Source organism: Triturus cristatus, chromosome 11 (genome assembly GCF_964204655.1).
Source record: "Triturus cristatus chromosome 11, aTriCri1.1, whole genome shotgun sequence".
NCBI lineage: Eukaryota > Metazoa > Chordata > Amphibia > Caudata > Salamandridae > Triturus > Triturus cristatus.
In genome coordinates, this window is record NC_140594.1 from 782,761,418 (window position 1) to 782,786,579 (window position 25,162).

A 25,162-nucleotide genomic window follows, 5' to 3' on the forward strand; every position below is an offset into this window, starting at 1 on the left:
CCAACTGGTCCGCCAAACCAACTGCAACTGTTAATTCCTCCTGTGTTTCACTCCTGGTTCCATCTGTTTTCTTCATTTTGAATGAATCACCAGTCCATATCCGTGATTCCAATTGCCCATCTGGATAAACCTCTCAGTGTATATGTTTGATTAGAATCCCTATCACCCACTATTGTCAACTGTCATGTATGTGGAGCTGTCTGATACATGGTCATTTGTACCTTTATCGTAAAATGTCTTATCCATAATGCTACACATTCAGAAAGTTGAGGAACTTTGATACATTTTTGAGAACACGCAGGGAAAGTGATTAATATAGAAATTATACAGATGGATGAACATTTTTAATAATGTGTATATCACCAGGATTGTTGAACAAGTAAGTGAGAAGTAACAAGCACGCCAATTTCATAATCACACAGTGTGAACTGGTGATGCATAAATTTGAGATTTGGCCCAAAAGAATATTGTAGTAAGGAAAATGTAGCAATTTGTGGACATGGGAATTTCGCAAGTGAAAACTGTGTGTGACATTTCATTCAACAAAATGAATAAACATTCACAATGATGTGTTTTACAATGTTGATAGCCCTGTGATGATCACAATTTATGCTACTATAGGAATTGTTGAATATGTTTCTTTTTTTTGTTTCATAGTATAGAATAACCTCCTGACGAAGCACCTACGCTCTGAAATGCATTGAGGATTGGCATTTTTTAAAATATTCTTTTCGTTGGAAATTGGAGGTATGAAACTATAGGTACCACAATACACTTTTTCTTAATAACAAAATAGAAAGAGTAAATAAACAAGAAAATCAACCACTTCATGGCTGTTTGAACATTCATTTGAAACAAAATGTTTTTCAAGAAGCGAACCAATAAAAGTTTGATTACAATTGAAGAAACCCTCAAACACAGCAATTCCATAAATATGCAAAATAGGCCACTGCCGCAGAATCACAGTAATTCCTGCTGCCCTGCTGTTAGTGTATGGACTGTTTGAAATGAATGCTAATATATGACTAGTTGAACATGTTTCTTTTTTTGTTTCACAGTATTTAATAACCTCCTAATGAAGGACCTACGGTCCGAAATGCATTGCACAGAGGATTGTCATCTTTTCAAATATTCTTTTGCTGAAAATTTGTGGAGTGGAACTATAGGAGCCACAATATATTTTTTCTTTATAACAAAAGAGAAGGAGCAAAGAAACAAGAAAATCAACCATGTCATGGCTGAAAAAAATAGTTTGAAGATGTGAACCAATAAAAGTTTTATTACAAATGAAGAACCCTCTTTTGGGACACAAAGGAGTGCGAGGAGGGACATTGTCCCAACTGTGATATAGTGCTACATATAACACTTTTGATGATGCACTGGGTCAGTGGGCGATACCCAGTCAGTACCCAATCTTATTAAATTTTCATTTTTCCTCAAATTAACTGGGAGTGCATGGATAAATCTACAATATTGCTGCATTTGATACATAATACATCACCTGGCTCAGTGGGCAGTTAAAACTGCACCCTAGCCTTGCCTTTATAAGTCAAATAGACCTATAACTCACATAAGTTATTGAAACAAAAATGATTGTCCATTTAATGAAGAACAGGTTCAGAGATTAATCACAAAATGTCCAAAGGTCACAAATACCTTAAAAATGCATTTTCCAATCCACAACTGAATAACATATTTGAGCCTATAGCATAGCCATGGGTAGTATACAGAGGCATTTGAGGGCTGCACAGTTGTCCCACAGGTTGACTTTTATCCTAGAGACAGCTGCACACAGAAACCATGTGGGAGTCTGAGCACATGTGCAACATGCAGATGGCTGAATACAAGTTAGCCTTTGGAACAGTCTTGACACTGCATGGCACCACATTTGGCCCATATGGAATGTGTTTTTTGTTGAAATGTGCACATTGTGCAGCAGGTGATGACTCATGTTACAAGGATGGAAAATCTATGACCACGTGTAAATCCTGCACCCACTAACGGGCAAAATTCCAGTAGCACTGCAGAGTTCCTTTTGAGCTTTGAATATTATCAGGAGTGAACCATGATTGACTGTGGGTTTTATAAATCACTGACTCCGCGTTTGTGCTACCAGTATCTAGAATATGAGTAATTCTGGAGATTATCATGAGCACGGCTCTGGCTGTGTAAAAGCAGTATAACGATTTTTAAATGAGCCAATATATTATCAGAAGGAAAGCTCTGAGTGAGTTTGGGTATTATCAATTATATTTGGGGATTGCGGGAACATGGCGGCGGGCTAGTCTTTGCCGCGAGCTCCTCTCTACCCCTGGCACCGATTGAATGTTTCCTGGGCTTTTGTGTTAAGCTTTATCGTGCTTGTGCCACAATTGGCACTGTGTCTGACTTACAGATGGTTGCGGTCCGACAGGGGTGTCCTTTTTGTCCCTTTTTGTGACTTTTCCCCCCGCTCCCTCTTGGCGGCTTGTCCTTGGCCGCGTTTCCCGCTTTCTCTGGTGCTTTTTTCGGCTATTGGCGGTTGGCATGGAGGTGGGGGCGGTGTTCTTGCTGCATCCTGCTGTTGGGCTGGTCGGCTTGTTGGCTGACCCTGAGCGCGGGACTGGATTTGGCTCGACCGAGCGGGCTCTCCGCGGCACACCACGGCAGAGGGCGGCTGCTTCAGGAGGCAATCGGGATCCGCCTCGCCAGGCACGCCTCTTCGAGGATCTTGCTCCGTGGGTCACCAGGTAGGATTAGTTCCTGCAAAGCGATAACCACTACTTTCTACGCTATTAGCTGCAAAGGTAGGGTAGAGAATTGATTTAATAAATCTAGCAAGAGTTTCTCATTGAAAAACACCCCTCCTGTACTACGAGTGCAAAGAATAGCTCAAGAACTTTTTTGCCCTACTGGTTACGCCCAGCCTTTTTATACTGTAATTAGCAGGCTTCCTGGATTGGGTCAGCTTATGAGCCCCAGATGAGCTAAAAACTTAAATAGAGGGGACTGTATTGCTATCTCCCCCTCGAATCAGTCCCCGAGGAGGCAATGGAAAACAAAACCAAGGACGCCAGCCCTGAAATCTAACCAAATAGACAAAAGGGGTGCGTCTGACCACTCTACCCCTCTTGAGTCCTTCGAGCCATTTGTGAGCCCACACACACAAGCTGCAGCCGAACAGAAGGCCATAATTTCAGAACACCCCACTAGATACACCTTGCGCAATAAAACATTCAACCCGTTGGGTCATTTGGAAGCTTCTTATGTTTTTTCTTCCTCTGTTCCTACCTCAGGGAAACCTCCCATTAAGAAACCAAGCAAGAAGTCAAAGGGGAACCAGCCTCTCATTTCTCAATATTCTTCTGCCACTTCTACACGGCAGTTGAAAGAAACCCCATTACTCAAGATAACGCCGTCCTTAAGATCCTGTTTTAAAGTGCAAGAAAAAACACAACAAATCGCTGCCTTATCATTGGGTGCTTCTCAGTTATCTATAGGTAAGGGTAAAATATCTCCAACTAAGGTATCAAAGCTATCAGAGGTGGAAATGGACGCTACAAAGAATAATCCTGTAGCAGTTGAGGTTGCACACGCTAATGTCACAACTACTAATAGGTTTCAGGTATTAGACGACAATGGCATGGATTCTGTCCCTGGCTCTGACACCTCTAATTCCACTTCAGTCTCACTAGGAATACCATCAGTTTCAACCACTTCTGATCAGCTAAATCTGGTACAAATGTTACATGCCTTATCCGTGGAAATCAGGAGTAAGTTTGCTATCTCAGAGACGAATCAGGCCAAAATACAAGAGTTGTGTGAATCCTTAGAAGTCAAAATGTCAGCAATCACTGAAAGAATATGCGTAATGGAAGCCTCAATAGAAGCCTAGAATAAACACGTTGAGATTAATCGTTCAGAGATTCAGACATTAAAAGATGGAGAAAAAGATATATTAGATAAACTTGAGACCCTAGAAAATAATGCTAGACAAAACAACATCAACATTTTGAATATTCCAGAAGGCTCAGTGGGGGAGAACATCAAAACCTATATTATAAAATTGTTGAAAGAGTTTATCCCCACCATGGATGTTAAGGAGCTGGAATCTGATATCCAGAGAATTCATAGAGACCCTTTCACTAAAATTCCAAATAGAAAAAATCCCCGGCAAATTTTGGTCAACTTTAAAACTTACGCTCTAAAAGAGCGTGTGCTATCGGAAGCCTTAGAAGCTGGCAGTTTTATGAAAGGGGTCTGGGCATTTTGGATAAGGTCAGATCTCTCAAGAATTAAGCAGGACAGACAGTGGGAATTGGGGAAATGCATGCCAATTTTAAGATCAATGGGCACAACAGTGCAGTTGAGGTTGCCTGCCTTACTTAGGGTGATGTGGAAAAACAAAATGTCTAATTTTAGAGACCCTAAGGAGGTAGGGATCTTCAGTGATCAAATCAAAGCTCAGGGATAATCTTAAAAGGAAGTCTGCTTATAAGTATCGGTTTGCCGGGAGAATGGGTAGTGAGCTCACAGGGCTTCATTTATACATCATACCCAATGTGGATAAGGAGGGTTCCCTTGGGAGGGGGAGGGGGGGGTGTTTCCTACGAGAAAAAAGTTATGATGGTTTTTCACTGGGTGGGGAGCAAATTAGGGGAAAAAAAGAAAAAGTCCTCTTAAGTATACTAGTGTCAAGGAAGTTGTTAATAAAAAAGGAGCAGCTTGTGATCAGGGTGTGCTCTCCTGGACAAGAGATAGGGCGCATTGGATTACCTCAAATACCTGAAGTTACTCCAACTAGAATTTGTACATGGAATGTTAATGGACTTAGGTTAGTGATTCGAAGAAGGAGGATTTTCCAGTACTTAAGTCAATCTGATTTTGATATTATTATTCTCTAAGAAACCCACCTCACACTTGATGAATGGGAGGCGGCTGTCTCTAAGCAGAGATGGATTGATAGTTCTCTCCACACCACGCAATCCTGCTGCACTAAAGGTGTGGCTAATATCGTTCCGAAATCAGCCAAAGCAATCTTGGACTCCTCCAAGATAGATAATAAGGGGCGATGGATTATGGCTGACATTAAAATACGAAATGATTCGGCGATTCGGGTGGGATACTACGGTCCAAACAGAGATGATGCCTCAACACTTAGAACTATATATAATCATTTACTGGAATCTAATCTGCCGATTATTATGGGTGGTGATTTTAATATTTTACTGAATCCCTCTCTTGACAGGTCAAAGGGGGGAAAAACAGTACCCACGAAAATGGGCTCTCTGATTAGAGTCCTTATGGACGGTCTAAATCTCGTAGACATCTGGAGAATAAAAAATAGGACACTAACTGGCCCTCAGAGCTATACCTTTCATAATAAAAAACACAGTCACCGCTCTAGAATCAATCCTTTTCTGATAGATTCTAGGCTGACAAATAGTGTTAGCTCGGTATCACATATCCCAGAACACCTATCAGACCACTCAGCGGTCTTGATAGACTTAAAATTTACTAGACATACTGAAACAAGAAGGTGGACCTTTGATAAAGCCCTTCTTAAAGATGCTTCAGTAGTCGAACAATTAAAGAATGAGACATTGTTCTTTTGTTTAAGTAAATGATCTTTCAGCTCCAATTGAGGTAATATGGGATGCCTATAAAGCATTTATTAGAGGCAGAATTATTAGTATCACAGCTAAAATTAATAAGGAATCTAAAGAAAGGCTTAAGTCATTTGAAGCCGATATTTTCAGAGCATCACTTAATCAAGCAGCCAACCAAAATAATGCAAAGCAGAGAGTGGAAAATTCCGAGGTGCTAGCCATGCGGGAAGAGATGATGGACTATCTTGACAATATTACTAGAAGAAGATGGGAAGTTAGTAAACTTGCTAATTGTGAATATGGAGAAGGGTGTGGGAAACTTCAGGCCTGGAAATCTCGTGTCAATCAATTCAGAAATTTAATCAAGGAGATTCTTAACACAGAAACAGGGGAGTTAATCTCAGATAGGGCTAATATGGTAAAAGCTTTTGAATTATACTTTCAAGAACTGTATACTGAAGACCTAGTGGTCTCAGACTCCCAAATAAAAACGTATTTGGACAAAGTTTCCTTACAGCCTCTATCTGGCGACCAGGCCCAACAGTTAAATGAAAAGTTTACACTACAAGAAATAAAAACCACAATGAAACATCTAAAAAGAGGCAGTGCTGCAGGCTTAGATGTAATTCCTAACGAGTTTTACATTGCCCTTAATGAGACACCTGCGCCCGTTATGGAGAAATTATTTGATAGTATTTTCTCTAATAACACTCCAATTCCTAGATCTTGGAATGAGGCAGCGGTTACTCTGATCTTGAAGCCCAATAAAGATTTTTAAAAAATTGAATCCTATAGACCCAGCTCCCTGCTGAATTGTGACTACAAAATCTTCGCACAAATTTTAGCAGGGAGATTGAACAACATGATGGGTCACTTAGTTCATCCTGACCAGAAGGGGTTTATTAGAGGTCGTCAGCTTCATGATTTAACTCATGAGTTGATTGGAGCAATCGACATCGCCTCAGCTAACAATTTGCCACTCACTATCTTTGCATTTGACGCGGCCAAGGCTTTTGACTGGGTGAGCTGGTCTTACTTACTCCTTATAGCTCAGAGCTGTGTGTCTTGATACTAGCAACAACAGAGTTCGGGTTGACTCCAGTGGCGGTTACTTTGTGAGGGCGAGGCAATTAAATAATTTTATTACCATTTTATTTTTCATGTTTAGCTGTGCAGCAGCCTGCACCCGGGATTAGCGGTGCGTGTCCTCCTCTGCTGCCGACTGGCAGCAGAGGAGGACTGGAGAAGTAAAATGGACCCTCTAAGTACTTGTCACTTTGCAGCTCTCAGCTCAGCTATTTTAGACAGCTGGGTGGAGAGCAAGGACAGGCTTAAAGCGCCTGAACAAGTGTCCAGCCAGGATGCTCCATCCAATCCTGGTACTGCTCTCATGCTGGTGAGAGTATCACCAGGGTTGGGTAGTGGAACTTCCTGGAGTCTGAAGCCAGCAGAGCCAATGGAGGAGGGACCAAAGAGGACGTCAGACGTGCAGCAGGCATGGTAAGTGACTTTATTTTTTATTATTTGCTCCTCACTCTCCTTACCTGCATGCATGCACCCACCCACCCATCCACCACTTATTTGCCGCCCCCACATGTGCACATACGTGCCACATGCCCCCGGTTGACTCTCAGTGTTGTCTCTATAGAGATCTCAGTACAGCTCTCTGTTTAGACAGCACCAGCCCTGCCAAGTATCACGCATCAGGCGTTAGACTAACGTATTTCAGTGCGGTGGTCCGCATCACCTCACTGAAATGCATTGTCACACATTTATAGTGCCTCCTTAGCAAGCCGAGCCCAGCACGAATTACACCACACACTGACAGACAGAGCTCTTAGCAGACAGCAGCGCGTCCCTATGATGCTTGATGCTTGCGGCAGGTTTGGGGGCTGCACTGTAAAGCATTCACCCGTCACGTGACCCCGGAGTTGCAGCACATTTTATTCACTCAGGAAGCCTTCGTGAGTTGAGTAAGTTATACTCAAATCAATACTGTTGATTAATCCTGCTAAGAAACACTGGCTGTGAATCCCACATACCTATAGGCTGTGGGAGAGCGAGGGTGTGGCATAGTTTAAACTTTGGACGCCAGCGCACGCAGCCGGGAGCCGGCCTCTGCTGCAGCTCTGACCGCGTTGTGCTGCGTGGCCGCACAGGGCTCCCAGCGTGGTAATGAACACTTGCTACAAAACCCTGGCAGACTCGTGGCCGCTGCTGGAGTTGTGGCCTGGTGCCGGACAACTGCAGCCTGGACCCCAGGAATGTAAAATAAAACTTAAGAGTTCCATGGCAGTCACAATGTATTTACGTGCGAGTGTAAAGTATAAACATATGCACGGTAGACTCTGCCTCAAGGTATGAGCGTGCGTGTATATGAATTGTGGCCTTTTACAAACTCGTGAGGTGAAAGCGTGAGAGTGTTTGTGTATCTAGTGCTCACCTCTGGAGAAGTGTGGCTCACTGGTTAGAAGAGGCATACCCTGAAGCAGAGGTCAGACCCGGGACCAGGGTTCAATTCCCGACGCGGCAGAGTCTGAGCCCAAGTGTCCACGGACTCGATAATTCTCACTTCGGTGCCTACTCGATTCATGGGTTCACACTCTGCAACTCTGGGCAATAGCTTGCTTAATCTCCACTGCGGCCCCCCCCCGCGGCGGGATGCCTGGCTTTCACCTTGGGGATGCCCAGTACGGGTTATTTCACAGGGAAAAAGCCAGGACGGGTTCCCAATGCAAGCACCGAGATGCCCAAGGGTAAGTCGAGCGCTATATAAAAACACACATACATACATACCTCTGAAAAGATGCTGCCACCACACAGCCTCAATCCTAGCAGTGGCACTCTTCAGACTGACCCATCGTTAAACATAAGAAAGCGGCAGTGCCGGAAAGAGCTGTTGTAATACAGAGCAGGATTCATAATTGCTGGAGTTGCCGCCTAAAACGGGTGCAAGAGTGTAAAACTTTCAAAGGAGTGAAACATCTAGAAGGAAAACAGCGGAACTAGAGGAAAGTAGTAGGAAAATTAGCATGCGGTACAGACAGGTGTATTTGCCTTGTGGCCTATGCTCCACGGAATAAAATGTGCCAATGGGCCTTTTGTTCCCAAAGCCTCGCATTGCCTTACCCCCCACAGGCCCGTCAATCCTGCAGTGCCGGCGCTCCGTTCAGCGCATGCATATTGGGTCAATAGTGAGCGGTAGTCTTCTTTTGTACAGTGTGCATGCCCCGCGCGTTAACTTCTGATGCTTTGTTTTTTGTTGTAGCAACAGCCTCAGTAGGCCCCGCTTGTGACTGCACCACAAGTGGAAAGAAGGTAGCAGTGTTCTCTTTGAAGAAAAGGGACAAACCACACTAGACATGACAGGCACATATTCACATGCTGTCTGTTCTGACCGCACTCGATGTGTGTAAACGGCCATGCTAGGGAATCATAGGTCTCTGGGGACATCCCACCTTATTCAAATACTGTCACATTCAGACCAGTGTTTCATGCAGCCAAAGAGTTTCAAGTCCCAGAGCACGACAGGATGGGTGAGAGAATAATGTCCCCTACCTCATTTTTTCAGGAGGCTGTGACAAGACACTAAGGGGCATATGTATGAAGCCTTTTTTCCGTTTGCAAATGGGCCGATTCTCAGAATTGGCCCGTTTGTGCAAGTCCCTCGCAAAATAGGGAATCGCAGAATTTGCGATTCCCTATTTTGCGAATGCATTTAAGAAATCGCAAATTGCGATTCCTTAAATGCAATTCTGGAAGCACCCAAGTTGTGCGATTTTGCGTTAAGAAATGACAAATTACCACCAACTTCAAGTTGGTGGTGATTTGCAATTTCTTTGAAAAATGCAGTTTTTTGCATTTTTCAAAGTGCCATGTGGCGCGCATACATGCCCTTAGGGCATGTATGTGCGCCACATGTGCACATATGCTTATTTCAGGGGTGAAACAGGGTGTCCTTTTGACACCCTTGCACCCTTGAAATTGCATTCTCAATTTGTGAGTACCTAATGGGTACTCGCAAATTGTGAATGTCTGCCCATTCATTCCTATGGGCCTCTAGGCCCATAGGAATGAATGGGAAGGTATTCCTTAATTGCGAATCGCAATTTGCTATTCGCAATTAAGGAATATGTAGGAATCGCAATTATTATTGCAAAACCTACATACATTCCCTTTTGCAAGTCCTTAATAGCGAATCACTAAAATTCGCTATTAAGGACTCGCAAAACAGTTTCTTCATACATATGCCCCTAAGACAAAGAGAGAAGGGGAGGTAGAGAATAGTCAAGATAGGAAGAGGAACATTGTATAATAAGGCAGTGGAGTGCGATGAAGTTGCAAAGGTATCAGAGAGAGAAAGGGTGAAGCTGAGAGAGAAAAGGGTGAGACTTGGGAGAGAAGATAGAGCAAGGGAAAGCAGGTGCTGAGCAGGAATGAGGAAGAAACATGGGGCAGGGGAGAAAAAGGCACTGAATTTTATGGGACAAACGAGGAGAAGTAGACACATGGTAAGCAAAACGCTGACAACTGGAAAGAGACAAACTGTGCAAGATGAAAAGGGCCAGGAAAGAGCCAGAGATCAGAGCAACAAAGATGAGAATAGCACTGATTTACTTAGCAGCAATCAGTTTATAATTGGACACATCATCATGTATACTTTTTCATAATATCATGGACGTAGTCACCTTTAGCTAAAATATATCAGGCAAGCATTCTCTAATAAAACTACATTTATTGGATTGCAAAATAAAAGGCACACATCCTATTATGCATTATATGATACGATATACAATTGTAGGTATAATCCTTATATGAATGAATAACTTTATTTTCACTACTTTTTTTAGCATTTGTTTTGGAGGAGCGCAGCGTGTTATCAATCAGCCTGTACTATAAGTAAAGTTACAGCTCCTCTGCATTGATTGAAGTCACTGTCTGCCACTCTGTATCATGATTATACATTTGTTTAAAAGTAAGATCAATTTACAAGGGCCCTAAATTAGTGCCCTTCATTTTCTGGTGCTTTTCAGCATTTGTAAGATTTTAGAATTTCTCGTTCCTCAAATGGGTGTAATTTCTAATATTTTAATGTTTCCCTCATCTTCATTGCTTGATTTTGCTCGCGAGAAAGTGTCACTCTTAGTTGTTGTGCTCGCGAGAAAGTGTCACTCTTAGTCGTTGAAATGTCACTCATAATTACTCTGAAATTATGAAAATGTCACACATAGCAATCTGAAACCTTGGCAGCTATGCAGCGCTCCGAGTTTGACTTGAGTGCTTGATAGTATAAAGAGCAGAAAGAACTATGAGGGACTCAAGGTATTGTCAGGACTAAAGAAATTGTACTGCATTGTAGAAAAAAGAACAATTGAACATCATAGGTTCAAAGTGCAGAATCTTCAGAGTTGCCATTTTAACTGAACCAACAAAGAAGAAAGCCTGTATCTAAAAAAAACTCTATTATGAATATCTTCACAGAAAATGTATCACTATTGCTCGGGTCCACTGCAGTTAAACTGCAGGGGAGCACCAAATGAATTGGCTGGGTTGAATAAATTATGTGGCTAGAAAGGACACATTATGTGGCATAATACGGCACAATATTTTATAGTACAGCACCATTATTTTGTATTTTTTACACATGGTAATACTGCCTGGGCACCAGTTTAACAACCAAATACAGAAAAAAGGAACTTAAAGTTGACTAGTTAACCTTTGCAAATGGCCTTCCACTGACAACAAACAATCTGCCACGTTTTTAATAACATTTGATCAGTTTCAACTAGAATTTTTGTTGTTGTTAAAATCTGCACCTTATGCATCAGATGATGGATTATGTGTCAAATGCAGCAATTCCATAACTATGCAAAAGAGACACAGTTGCAATATCGCATAATTCTAGTTGCCCTGCTTTTACCGTATGGGTTGCTTGAAAGTAAAGAGACAGCAACTGATGATAAACTTAAAATTGATAACCCTGATAAAGAGTTTAAGCTACTATACACTTTTCCGTGGCCATATTATGGGCCCAGTTCATCACTTGACTTGGAATGAGTTCTCACTTCTGAAACGCATTGTCCCAAGACTTCTTTAGAGCATCATTTTTAGAGAGTTCACAATATTTCAGATGGCTGTGTTTTGCCTGGAAGTATTATTTGTGGCCCTTTTAAGCATAACACATTTTTCCTGATAGGATAAAGGTTTTACATTTGTTTGTGGACCTGCTGAAGAATAATACTTTGGGACGCTTTTCAAAAAGTGTGACGGAATGGATAAATGCGCAAAATTCTTAACACGTATATGTAAAATGAAAAATCTCGTGGTTATTTTTCGTGATTGATTGGTTTGTAACACTCGGGTTTTTGGAAACATGAATTAATTTAGTGAGGTGCTGGAGGCCACTGGCCGGTACCCCCCCCCCAGCCCTTTTGAAATGTGTACAATCACCACCGGTAGTATTTCTGTAACAATTCAAATTGTTTATTTTTTAAACTGAATTCAATTGATTGAGAAAAAAAGTGTCTTCTCATTTGGGTGGCTGCTGTTATTGTAGTCTTCTTGAATGGATATAGCTTTAATATAGGATCCATATGCTCCTGTGAATGTCGACGAATCAACATAGAGAAATCTACACCATTCTGAGTGACATACGGCGACAGACATCAGGAGAGTAGTCAGAAAAAATAAATACACCCCATTTATTTAAACTGCATTTGTGTCCCTCATTGTTTCATTTGTGCTCCTAGAACAGGCTGTGGTAAAGTTAATAAAAAAATCTTTAACAACTGGTGCAGTTGTTTACTTGTTCGTCCTCAGAGACCAGTCTGCCTTTGAAGTTGCAGTTGAATTAATGTGTAATGAAGCGCTTGGGCACAGTGAGTGCAAACAGTGAATAATGGTACGGGAGCTACACTCTGTCGCCTTGTGACTACTCCAATTTATTCTGGTGTTTGTTCAATCGCTTTAATATATTCATTGTTTTTGTTCAATGTTTAGTTTGTGTTTATTCTTTATAGGTGATTGCTGTGCCATTCCAACACTACAAAAACAGATGGTAAACTCTCCCTATTATGGGAGCACTGCCACAGACTTGGCTGGGATTGTGTATCCAAGGTGCTAATCCAGCTGTGGGCAGTTCTTGCCGACAGTGCTAACCAGAGATGCACAGGTGTGTTAAGTGCAGTAGCGGCTGCTACATCACATTAGTGGTGAGGCGGGCGTGGTGTGAGGGTTAAATAAGAAAAACAAAACATTTTTTTTTTTAAACGTACCTTGCCGACAGCCACCTCTCCTCCGTTTTTCTTCCAAAATGGCAGGAACAGGAAGCACCAAGGCTTCCAGAGTCTTCTAGCCAATCATGACGCTTCTTATTGCAGTGTCGTGATTGGTCTGAGCGCTGTGGATCAGATTGGGACTGGGGGCCTGGGCACGTTCCTCACCAGGCTGTGCATTGCAGCCTGGTGAACATGCACAGTGCGCATTACTGTTTGGCCGGCCTACCACGCCTCCCCTGCTCTTTGGGTAATGTAGCCCAGCACCCCTCGACAAGCACTTGGAGATCCACTAAGGAAAAATAAAATGATAATAACCTGGTGTTATTATCATTTTATTTTTTGGGAGGCCACGCTCCTCCACCTTAGTGTAGGAGCCGCCACTGGTTAAGTGTATTGTGTAAAAAAGTTGAAACCTCCAGCTCTATAGGGCTGTGTATGGCAGTGCTACACGGAGACTTCCCTCTGTTAATTATAAGCGAGTTTCTCAGAGCAGATGTATGCTGCCTGCGTGTCCACTCTGTAACTTTATAAAGCACTGTGGTTCTGCTGACTAAGGTCTTTAATTGAATCTCTGATGTAACAAGTTTCATTAGTTGAAGTGCTGTCAGCCCTGTTTTCTGCACTTCATGGGCAGATTACTGCTTGAACAATCTGTGGAAACAGACACCTGACGCAGAATATAATTAATGAACATTAAAGCTGCCCATCTGGCTGGTACAAATCATCTTCTCTCACTTCCAAGGGACATACTCCCTTTACCAGCTAGTAAGTAGTTTATTATTTAATGCCAAGCACCCGGTCTCATGACAGGTGAATGCGGGTAGGCAGGAAGTGACAAAATGTATATTTTCACACACGTTCAAGTCTCATCATTTGAGAGGTGCCAGGATTCTAAATTAAAGTTTTGGCCCAAGCGGAAGTGAAATGTGTCTTGTATTCGAAGGTTGACAGTCCACTTTGTAATCAGCCCTCCAGTCAGTTTTCTCTCAGCACTACCAGCAGGGAGGGGAGCCTCATTACCAGACCATTGCTGCCTTTGTAGGTAAGGAGCGTTTTAAAATGGAGTCTTCTGGCAGGATGCTGTTTAGTTTGATGTGGTGTGATTACATAGGTTTCCTGCTCTTTCTTGCTTGCCCTGGTTTCTCAAATCCATGGGCATAGCTTAAAGGGGCGTGTTTGGGGTGTCACACTTCCATTATCCCCAAATAATTATACTCTTGGCTTAGTAGTTCGGGTCTGGGATCTTCGAGTTGGGTCTGTTATGTCTGTGTTGGTTTTCGCATCGTCCTGATCTCACAACGGCTTTAACTTGTTCATTTTTTGGATCAAGAACAATCACTCCTACAACACAGACACCCTTGCACCATGGCGCAAGGGTGCCTGCGTTGGCGCATGGCTGCCCATTGTGCGCCAGTGCAAGGGACAAGGACAGGATTTTGCCATATCTTGTGGATATGGTACAATCCTGCTTTTTTCTGTCGACACACAGTAGCACAGCAAGAAGGCTTGCTGAGCTACCAAGGGTCAAAATATTGTAAATGAGGCCCTAGGCATTTTTCTGAATTCCAAACATGCAGAGATAAGTATTGTACCTCCAAATCCCTCCAACATGCCTGGTCTGGTGGGTGAACAGGAAACTGGGCAGTGGCTCTGGCTGGGCCCAGAGAGGGGTGCATTATAGGGTATACAGCTGTTTTGCCACCAGCACGTCGCTGCAGGGGGTCATGCTTCCAGCTTCTCACAAGCATCACTTCAAGGGAAATAAAAAGTGATGTGGTAGTGTCACTCCCCACTTTAAAAAAAAAAGAGTAAGGAGATGCAGGAGTGTTATGCCCCAACTCACATTAAAATACAAAAGTTCAAATAGAAAAGGATCAACAAGCAATCGATAATAGAAAAAATGTGGAAGGCCACAAAGTGAAGGTAGGTGTGGAAGACAACCCTACCTTTGTTTTTGGCTACACCACCAACCCATATTTACTCTGCCGGCATCAACCGCACTTCCTCAAAATAACATATCTGGGATAAGGATGGCTAAGGAAAGTAACAAGCACAGTTGTTAGGGGAGAGAAAATATAGATGTGGGATAAGGAAAATCAAGGTACAATGTTAAAAAAGGCAAAAGATAGGGTTTTACCCAGAAGTCACTGCTGTAAACTTCAATGATGAAAGGACGGTACATTTAAACCTCGCTTCCTAGCAGAAAGACAACACACACACCAATGAATGCCCAGGTTCTGTAAAGCTGTTTACTAATTCTGCCCTAGCAAGAGTGTAACACTCTGGTGCAAACCGCTGGTAAATGAGGCAGCAAGTTTCAAAGAAGTCAACCAGATAGGCCATTAATATATAGCATGGCGCTTCTACTTGCAGCAGCAGGTGGTTGAGCATTTTACAATTTCACTTGTTCTGCAGCATTCAAACTCAGCACCATCACCTGAGTGTTAAGGAAAGTGTAAGAGCATGATGTCATGAGATTATTCCAGTGAAATGAGAAATATACCGTTAAAATAAAAAAGACTACCTCCTTTAAAGTTTATCAGTACTGTACTGGTTGATGTCTGTTGGAGGTGGCCACCAAGGCTGGGATAGGTGCAGAGCCAAGCCACAAGCGGCCCATAGCCCATGGCCCGCATTAACCTTTGTATTTTTCCCTGTACATGTATATCTCTCTAAATATATTACCTACTGGCGGTCGCCAGTAAGTAGTTATAGTTAGGACCTAGTTTCCATAGGAAAAGAGTTTTTTGTTTTCCCAATAACTTTGGGGCCGGTTGAAGAATCTTTGCGAAATTTTCAGAACTAGTGGGGCGCTCTGGTCAGCTTCTGTCTTGAAAGTTTCGGGGTGATTTGTTGGGCAGGGGCTGAGAAAAAAGGGGGGTCCCAAAACACGTTTGTCTCATGTTATTTTCTGAAGGAAACTTTAGACATAGCTACAGCCCGAACTGCTGAACGGAATTGCACCAAATTTGGAAAAAAGGTAGCCCTTGGTTCAGAAAGAATCCTTTTTGTTAAATGGTGTAAATCTGTTCAGTAGTTCCTAGGAAAATAGAAAAAGTAAAAGTTTCTATATCTATGGCTGCAGTTGGTTCGCGAACCCTCCCGAGCACGAGCTTCACTGTGATTGGCTGCCAACACTCCAAACCAGGAAGTATTGGCAGCCATCTTGTTACAAGAAAACAGTGAATCACAGTGAAAAAACAAGAAAAGGGGGCAGGGTAGAAACACCAAAAAGCATTTTTTTTTAAAACAAATCGTCCGAATTCATGTTGGTTTCGCGAATACGGCCGAGAAAAAAACAAAAGAAGCGTGGGGTCCCGCGCTTTGTTGTATTTGAGCCCCTGGGTGGGCCAGGTCCCGGGGGCACTGAAAAGAATGCGTGGGGGGTCCCAATACCCCCCATGCTGCCCTGGACACCACCACCTCCCCGGGGCTCTTTATTAAATTAAAAACAAATGTGGGGGGAGGGCACAAGCCCCGCCACATGCCCCGGGGACCACCACCTCCCCGGGGCACTGTATATTTAAATTTTGGGGTCCGTTATGGACCCCCAAGCTCCGGGGACCACCATCTCCCCGGGGCTTTGAAAATTAAGGGAGGGGCTCCGCCAGTGTCCCAGGGTGATCACCCCCAGAACACTGCTGTTTGCTATGGCAGGGTGGGAGCCGTGCGGCTCCCGCCCTGTCATAGCAAACTCTGGTTTGGATTTTGTAAGCGAGAGCAGATTTCCTGCTCTCGCTTACAAAATCTAAACCACATTGCTTTTCCACCAGGGGAGCTGCATGTTAGCAGCTCCCCATGTGGAACATCAATGCCAGCTCCTGCAGGAGGCGGGGAGCCTGCGGACCGTGGGGGAATTGGGGCTCCCCCCACGGTCCCCAACGGAAAGGGCTGGCCCCAGGGGATGGGGTCCCCGGTACCAGAAGTGGCCCAGAAGGGGGGCCACGCAGCCCCCCTCCATCAATAAATAAATAGCTTTTTTTTTCCAAATGAGGCACAGCCCCAGGTAATGGGGTCCCCGGGGCCACTAGAGGCCTAAGGAGGGGGGCCACGCAGCCACCCTCCTTTAGAAATCATTTTTTTTTTTTAAATGTGGCCATGCCCGGGGGATGGGGTCCCTGGGGCCGAAATTGGCCTCGGGAGGAGGGCCACGCGGCCCCCTTCCCGTTTAAAAAAAAAAAAGAGCAGGCCTTGGGGGATGGGGTCCCCAAGGCCCCAATTAATATAAAAGAAGGGGGGCCACACAGCCCCCCTTGTAAAATAAAATAAAGGAGAAAGCCAGCATTGCTGTGGAGACCCCACCCCCTAACTGCAGCACTCAGCAAACGTGCCCACCTGGCGCGTTGTAAGTTGGGGAATTCATTTCCCTTGAATACTGAGTATCCCTGGGGGCCAACTAGTTCACCAGGTACCTCCAGTATGCGCCAGGGAGCTGCGTTGCAGAGAGGTGTCCAGAGGCCACTCCCCTTTTTACACCTCTCTGCAACGCAGCTCTGTGGCGCTTACTGGAGGTACCTGGTGGGCTAGTTGGCCCCCAGGGACCCTCAGTATTCAAGGGAAATTAAACCCCCAATTTACAAGGCAGCAGGTAGTGCGTTTGCACACTTGTCACATCAGGCCCCGCCCCCTCTCTGCACCACTGTGCAAACACGCCCCGTGGCGCGTTTTAAGTTGGGGGATTAATTCCCCTTCAATCCTGAGGGTCCCGCGGGGCCACCTAGCCCACCAGGTACCTCCAGTAAGCTCCACAGGGCTGTGTTGCAGAGAGGAGGTCCAAGGCCACGCCCCTTTTTACACCACTCAGCAACGCAGCTCTGTGGTGCATACTGGAGGTAGCTGGTGGGCTAGTTGGCCCCCAGGGACCCTCAGGACTCAAGGGGATTCAATCCCCCAATTTTCAACTCACCAGGGTGCGCGTTTGCACAGTGGTGCAGGGAGGGGGCGTGGCCTGATGTGACAAGTGTGCAAACGCACCCTGTGGCATGTTTTAAGTTGGGAGATTAAGTCCCCTTGAATCCTGAGGGTCCCTGGGGGACAACTAGCCCACCAGGTACGTCCAGTAAGCGCCACAGAGTTGCGTTGCAGAGAGGTGTCCAGAGGCCACTCCCCTTTTTACACCTCTCTGCAACGCAGCTCTGTGGCGCTTACTGGAGGTACCTGGTGGGCTAGTTGGCCCCCAGGAACCCTCAGGACTCAAGGGGAATCAAACCCCCAATTTACAAGGCGGCAGGTAGTGCGTTTGCACAGTGGTGCAGGGAGGGGGCAGGGCCTGACATACCAAGTGTGCAATCGCACCCCCTGGCACATTGTAAATTGGGGGATTAAGTCCCCTTCAATCTTGAGGGTCCCTGGGGGCAACTAGCTCACCAGGTACCTCCAGTAAGTGCCACAGAGCTGCGTTGCAGAGAGGTGGTCTGAGGTCACGCCCCTTTTAACACCTTTCTGCAACGCAGCTCTGTGGCGCGTACTGGAGATACTTGGTGGGCTAGTTGGACCCCAGGGACCCTCAGAATTCAAGGGGGCTTAATCCCCCAGCTTAAAACACGCCACGGGGCGCGTTTGCACACTTGTCACATCAGGCCCCACCCCCTCTCTGCACCACTGTGCAAACACGCCCCGTGGCGCGTTTTAAGTTGGGGGATTAATTCCCCTTCAATCCTGAGGGTCCCGCGGGGCCAACTAGCCCACCAGGTACCTCCAGTAAGCTCCACAGGGCTGTGTTGCAGAGAGGTGGTCCAAGGCCACGCCACTTTTTACACCACTCTGCAATGCAGCTCTGTGGTGCTTACTGGAGGTAGCTGGTGGGCTAGTTGGCCCCCAGGGACCCTCAGGACTCAAGGGGATTCAATCCCCCAATTTACAACTCACCAGGGGGTGCGTTTGCATAGTGGTGCAGGGAGGTGGCGTGGCCTGATGTGACAAGTGTGCAAACGCGCCCTGTGGCATGTTTTAAGTTGGGAGATTAAGTCCCCTTGAATCCTGAGGGTCCCTGGGGGCCAACTAGCCCACCAGGTACGTCCATTAAGCGCCACAGAGTTGCGTTGCAGAGAGTTGTAAAAAGAGGCGTGGCCTCGCACCACCTCTCTGCAACGCAGCTCTGTGGCCCCCATCATTGCATCACTGTATTTTTTCAGGCTGTATTGTAGTTGATTGCCCGCTAGTTCGTATTCGGCTTGCAGTTCAGCAAAGGGCACCTGTTTGCTCTCTCTCCAAACATCCCCAACATTCGTAATTCCCAGGATATCACACTTTCTGTGCCCTGCAATCTCACTGAGCTCTTTCAGAGCTTCAATTTCTCATAATGGGGCACCAAGGGGAGCTTCCCCTGCCAGCCCACAGTCCATACCGCCTTCCTCCACACGGTCATCACCACCGGTGTCTCTGGAGGGAGCCCTGTCAGCCTCTCATGACCATATGACGCAGTTATCCCTCAGGGTCCACCCGCCTATTAGCCATCAGGGATTGCTCTCACTGGTCTGCATAAAGCCAGTCATTCACCACCACCAAGTGGGTTGCCCAATAGTAAAATTCCAGGTTAGGCAGGGCAAAACCCCAATCCCAGGACTTTCCTGTCAATGTCGTCAGGGCAGTTCTGAGGGCGGCACCACCATGGAGCCGTATCCAATTGTCTAAATAATCTGTCTTTTACTAAGTACATTCTGGACAACATAAAGGAATTTGGGTAGATATATCATTTTGTAGAGTGTTGCCCTGCCCATCAACAACAGCGGGAGGCTACGCCAACGACTCATATCTTGTCTGTATGCCTCTAGGACCCTAACTAGCTTTTTGCAGAGGAACCGGTCTTTGTCTTTTGAGACGAATATCCTGAGATATCGGGACCTGGCTGGCTCCCACACGGACCGAGAATGGGAGTGAGGGCAGGCTCCAAGTAGACAGCGGGTACGCCACTTATTTATCCCAGTTGATGCATATCCCCAAGTAGCCCCCGAAGATGCGCAGGATCTCCAGTATCTTTCTGGGTCTGCCAGATATAGGAGGATGTCATCTGTGTACAGAGAAATTGTGTCTTCCCAGTGCGGTTGCCATCTCAGGATCTGGAGTTAGGTGTCCCTCTGCATCCAATGTGCCAGCAGCTCAAGGGCCACCACAAACAGCAGTGGGGACAGCAGGCTTCCCTGCCGGGTACCCCGCTCTATCGAAATAACCTATGAATGCATTCCATTAACCTTCACCTTGGCCTCCAGTTCTCGATATAGCAGCCAAACCCATCCGAGGAAGGACGGAACAAAGCCCATCTTTTCCAAGACTGCAAACCAATAGGGCCATGCTAGGGAATAGAAATCCTTCTCTGCATCCAGCGACAGGATCATCGCTAGTTCCACAATCCTGTGGGGGCAAGTGAGGCACCCACACAGGCATCTCAGATTGTGTTTAGTCATCTTATGGGGGCATAAACATCAACTGGTTTGCCACCACCAGCGTCTATATGACCTGCAGCATAAAGCTTGTTAGGACCCATGCCAGTACCTTAACTTCCATATTTAGCAGTGAAATGGGACAACAAGATTTGTTGACCTCATGCGGTTTACCCTCATTGTTGATGAGCACTATGAGAGCCTGCCGGAATCCCGTGGCAGCAATTCCTCCAGCTTCTCAGTCCTAAACATCTTCCCCATATGGGGGGGCATGGTGGGTTCGATGGCATTTGAAAGATTCCGGCTGAAATCTGTTCGGGCCCGGGACTTTCCTGCTCTTCAGGTGTGTCAGGGCCTCTTCTATATCTGCATTTGTAATTTCGGCCTCTTTGAGTTCCCGGGCCTAATCCTCCAGTTAGTGAGTCGGGAGCTCCCTACTGAATTTGGCTAGACCTTCTCCCTCCGTGGGGAGGCCTGTTCTAGAAACTACCCTCAAGTACGTCGTGAGCTACAGGGCTGAGTCTGACAGCGTCTCTATTGGAACTCTTTCTTGCCCCCCCCCCCCACCAAAATGATATATCTATGACTACCCCTTCTCATACCTCAGGAGCTCCCTACTAAATACAAAATTGATTCATTGGAGGGCTGAGAAATAGTAAAAAAATTGAACGGGGCTTTTGTACCTTCTGCAGGAGGCCCTGCTCTCGGCATCACTGCCTGCGTTTCTGACAGTGTTATCCCTCACACTTTATTCAATCACTCCCTTCATTGTCTCAATCTTAAGGTGTAATAAGTCATAGAGACCAAAAGTAGACAGTAGAATTACAAATGGAATGGGTTTGATCACAGAAGACAGTGCCTCTTCCCTGTGTAAAAAGAACAATTGATGAGCAGAATGCTGAACAATATCACACATTCACCCTAGTACAGAGATCTGGACCCAAATCCATCGTTTTTTGGCCTGGACTGTTCCCATGAGGTGCAGTATCAATACTGATTTGAATATGGCTGGGTCCAAACTGGGGTGGCATACTGAGCAAAAGAACAATGGGTTAAACCCAGATCTCTTGACCTGGGGTGAGTGTTTGAAAAGTTTCCTCACTCTGTCTATCATCTCGTTGTGTTTGCTATGTTCGCCCTAAGTGGCCAAGGGTATGCCCAGACGTGGGTTCCTTTCTCGCTGTGCCACTGGATTCGAGCTAGCCTTACTGATGAAGGGTGTTACCCTGAAGCCGGTCCCAGGATTCTTGTTTCCAGTGCAGGGAGGATCTCGCCTGGCAGTTCGGGCTGGACTGTTCCAATGAGGAGCAGGGTTAAGACTGATTTGCATATGGCTGGGTCCAAACCGGGGTGGCATAGTGAGCAAAAGAACGATGGATTAAACACATCTCTCGACTGGGAGTAAGTGGTTGAAAAGTTCAGCACTCCGTCCATCATCTTGTTTTGTTTGCCCTCTTATCTGTATCCCTTATCTTCTATACAACCCAAACACTACCTCACTCACCCTTTCTCCAGTCCTCTCTGCCACTCTCATTCTTGCACCTTTCTTTTCTCCATGCACTTTATGCATTCCTCTGTCTGCTACTCTCTGTTCTTCTCTCCTCTCCTCTCCTCCCTCCACCACTTGTACGACCTTTAGTCTTCCTTCACGCTCATCGAGCCACCCTATGCCCGCTATTCATCTCTCAACCCACCACTTCGGTCTTTTACTTTTTCCCCCACCCTCACACTTGCTCCTACATATCCACCACCTGCAAACCTTATTGTCGCCAGGGTCAGATTGGCCATTTTGGCACTCTGGTCTTTTCTGGTGTGCTACATGCTGGGGGTGCTTTCAGAGATTTCTGGGCGGCCATGACCCAGCCCCAAAGAACCCAATGGCCCCGTTATACAAGCGGCCTCCTGCAATCTTGGGATGGTGGACTTTTTTGCCAGGGCTGATTTGGGTTTCCAGTCCAGCTCTGACTGTCCTTGATATCTCCAACGAATATCTACACTCGAGAGGCTGAGAAAGAAGGCAAAGTTAGAGACCTGATTAAATAGGTTTCCAGGGGTTTTGGAGAGCCTGTGTGGCCATATCTGTCTGATGTCGATAGCTATTTATCAGTGCAGCAAGTAGCCACATTGGATGCTTGGCCAAAGTCAACTTTTTCCTTGAACGTGTTCTGTCCCCATCTGTGTTATTGAGGGACTATTTGTCCCCTGGGTTGGCTCCATTTCCTTCCTTAACCCCCTTAGGCGGCTGCACATTCAGAAGCCGTCATGCATCCATTGTAAAAACAAAGCTTTCTAAATATAAACGACAACAACCTACAGGAAATAAGATAAGGTCTGCATATGCAGCAGCCTTTTCTTGTGCAGTATGTTGAAGATCCCAGTCTCGAACATACAACAAAGAGATTCAGGAAAACACATCCTGCAATGGAAGAAGGGAAGCCTAGCACAGAAACAGACAGCAACAAAGGAAGAGCATTACCTCAGCTGACACCGTAATGAAGCAGACACGTCCCGGACCAATAGTAGGACGGGAGCGATCTGCGCGCGAGCGCGCGCGTGCGTGTGACTGTGTGTGTGTTTTCTCTGGAGCGCATCATCTCTTTGTGTACAAAATGTGTCTATTTCAAGTTAGGAATGCACGAGAGCTATGTGTACGGACCTTTGTGTTACCGTATTTCTGTCTTTTAATGAGCATTTTTCGGTATGTATTTATATTACTGAGTCTTCTGTCTTCATCTGTACCGTTGAAAGTGTTAATTTGCATGTCTGTGGGTATCTTTACGAGTGTATTTCACTCCATCTAAATCTCAATCTTTTGTCGTGTTAATGCGTATGGTGTGCTTTGTTCTGTATGGTTGTTTTCCGTGCATGTCTATTTTTTTCGTTGTGTGTTCTAATCTCGGTGCTTGTTCGAAGGTGTGTATGTGCATTTGTGTCTATTTTCTAAACATCCATGTGTCATTTACAGTGTGTTACTTGCTTCTTCCAGTGCTTCTGTAGCTGTCTCTATTTTTGACCATCTTTGTGCCCCGTCCAACGTGCTTCTTATATCTGGGTAAACGCGCGCGTGTGTCAGGCTGATTTACGTACGTGTTACATACTGCCTCTGTATTTCGGTGTGTGTGCATTTTCCATAGTATTCTTTCCTTTGAGACTAAATATGTGCGATGTTTGTGTGATTATATACATTTGTATGTATTCATACGTCGGTTTGTCTGTGGTTTGGCTGAATACGTTTCCGCATGTTTCTGCTTGTGGCTACCTACCCCCTTCACAGTGTGGATGCGTCTTTGTGTGAGGCGTGTTGAGTTTACGGTTTCTATGGAACAAGGGACTCGAGAAAATCATTCCATCTCAGCAACATTAGGAAGGTGCGAACAGACACCCAACTCCACGAGGCTCTGCGGTACACCTCTGGATATACATCCGATATACGTACACCTATGCCTACACGTTAAGCATATATGTATATACACTAAATACCCTTATGAAGTGCCACTAAATTATACCCCAGAAACACCCCCATGATTTACCAGCACGATTTAAATACTCTGTAACTCAACATTCAAACCGGAAATGCTTCCTAAAATAAACCATCACTATTTACCTCCAGGATGTACCCTCACGAGATAGCACGAGAATTGACTCCCACGACATATCACTACGAACAGAGGCCCATTATATTCGTCCACAGTACAGCTGCGCTATCTGCAACAATATACCGCCAGTGTAAACCCCCCCCAAACCCCCCCCCACCCGATATACTTGCATGATATGCCCTGCAATATACCTCCTCGTCAGACCATACACTGTCCTGGAACACTGGAAGTTTTAGGGGAATGCAAACCTTGAACTCACCGTCAACACACTGGAAGGGTTGCAACAGCGTGCCCCCCACCGGAAGATGAAGGCACGAGGTGCTGGACTTCAGTTTCCACCTGGCACCTTATATGACTACACCACAAAAAGTCTGGCGCCAACGATGGCAGAACAACTGGACTTCAATCGCCACCTGGCATCTTATAGGACTCGGAGACACGTAGAGCCTGGCACCATCGATGCCAGTAAGACTGGACTTCAAACTCCACCTGGCATCCTATAGGAGTCCGAAACACAGGTCCTGGCACCAGCGAAGGCAGAAAGATTGGATTTCAAACTCCAGATGGCGCCTTGCAGTTGTAACAAAGAGACAGGCTACACATTGCAGGGAGTGGGAGTTACAGGGAGTCGGTCTAAAAAGAGTGCAGTGGTTGAATGAAGAGTGAAGCGCTGGGCTTAGAAGTGATGGTCAGGAGTGACGGTGAGCGCCTGGCTCAGGGGTGAACGGTGCTCGGACACTGGGCTCCCTGGTGTGCTGCTGAGCGCTGGGATCAGGAGGGATGCTGAGCCCTGGTTTGGGATTGGTACCCGGGTACAAGGCTCAGGACAGATGCTGGGCTCAACAACCTGGGGTACTCGACTCCTTGGTATGACGGTGGCCCTGGTCCCAGAGGTAGTGGTACTCGAAAGTAAAGGATGCTGCGGTGATGTGTTCGGAATCGAGCTGGTCAGCTGAACCTAGAATGGGGAAGAGATGGAGCCGCATTGGTGGTAGTTGCTGGTCTCGAGGTGCTGGCTCTGTAATCCGTCCTCGGTGCCCAGCAGTTTCCTCTCGCGGCAGATGCCAGCCGTAGGATCCCCTCTGCTTCTGCAGCTTGTCACATTGCTCTATTGTTGAAACTGACAGGACGATCCTTCCGAGGAAGCCCCCGCCTCGCTGCCTGCATCATAAACACGCCAGAGCCAATCAGAGCGTTCCTCCTCCCCAAGTTTTGGTACTTGGCTATACTGCTTCTTAAAGCGCCAGAGACTAATTTGCAGGCGCTATCTGGACATTAGAAAAAATGCAAATATTGTTCTATGCATTGTCAAAAGTACATGC

General features: G+C 45.7%; 1 protein-coding gene across 1 annotated transcript in view; it reads right to left on the minus strand.

Moving 5' to 3' along the window:
• Positions 1-24,950, minus strand: part of RNF122 (ring finger protein 122) — a 186,200-nt gene extending 161,250 nt beyond the window's left edge. The window contains exon 1 of the mRNA XM_085634483.1: positions 24,100-24,950. The gene's annotated coding sequence lies outside the window, so the exon portion shown is untranslated. The remainder of the gene's footprint in view (positions 1-24,099) is intronic.
• Positions 24,951-25,162: the final 212 nt, after the last annotated feature.